The sequence below is a fragment of the Pteropus alecto genome, unplaced genomic scaffold (assembly GCF_000325575.1).
Source record: "Pteropus alecto unplaced genomic scaffold, ASM32557v1 scaffold79, whole genome shotgun sequence".
NCBI classification, from domain to species: Eukaryota; Metazoa; Chordata; class Mammalia; order Chiroptera; family Pteropodidae; genus Pteropus; species Pteropus alecto.
In genome coordinates, this window is record NW_006494612.1 from 7,485,608 (window position 1) to 7,486,564 (window position 957).

The 957-nt window shown below is 31.1% G+C and overlaps 1 pseudogene; it reads left to right on the forward strand.

Moving 5' to 3' along the window:
- Positions 1-557: 557 nt before the first annotated feature.
- On the forward strand, positions 558-676 carry LOC112474360 (annotated as a pseudogene).
- The last annotated feature ends 281 nt before the right edge of the window (positions 677-957 follow it).

The window sequence follows — 957 nt, forward strand, 5'->3', positions numbered from 1 at the left end:
CTTTCCCCTCCTCACTTTCATTAGCTGTTTCATTTCTATCTCATTTGGGTTTATACTATTTACATTGTGTTTTATCATCTTAATCATGTTATCTGTTTTTGCTTTAATCCTAGAGTTAAATAGTTTAGTATTCAATATCACTTCTTTTACAATTGTTTATCAAACAGTTTTTGATTGACTGAAGTGTGTTTTTCAGTACTTTCTTTAAGAGGGCTCATTAAATCTATACTCCATGAGCTCTTGCTTATTTAAATATGTTTTCCTTTGGCCTTTATTCTTAAAATTTTTTTCTGGACATAAAATTTTTAAGTTTCTTTTCTTTCCTTGATTGCTCTGTAAGGGATTACTTTATTTCTTAAAAATGGACTGTTTCGTAAAGAAATTGGACACCAGCCATTGTGACAATATTTTCCCCTCATCATAATCTTTTGCCTTTTCAACCAAAAGATTCCTTTATTATATGTCCAATAAATATACTATGATATGTCCTGGTAGTGACTATTCTACATTCCTGGGAGGCAGTGCACCCTTTCAATCTTTAGATTAAAGTTCTTCTGGTCTACAGCCATGCTACCTTGAACATGCCAGATCCTATCTGATTTTGGAAGTTAAGCAGGGTCGGGCCTGGTTAGTACTTGGATGGGAGACCATCTAGGAAGGCCAGGTGCTACAGGCGTAAATAAATAAATAAATAAATAAATAAATAAATAAATAAATAAATAAATAAATAAAAAAAATAGATTAAAGTTCTTCTTACTTCTGGAACACTTCTTGAATTATATATTTAAATAGTTGTCTTCTGTTCCATTATTTTCTTCACTTTATTCTAGGTCTCCAATTATTGAACTTTTTGCATTTCTTTGACTTACACTCCACACTTAACATTTTCACTATATTCCATTTCCATTTACAAACTTTGCTTCATTTCTTTTTGATCATTTTACTCAACTCCTGGCC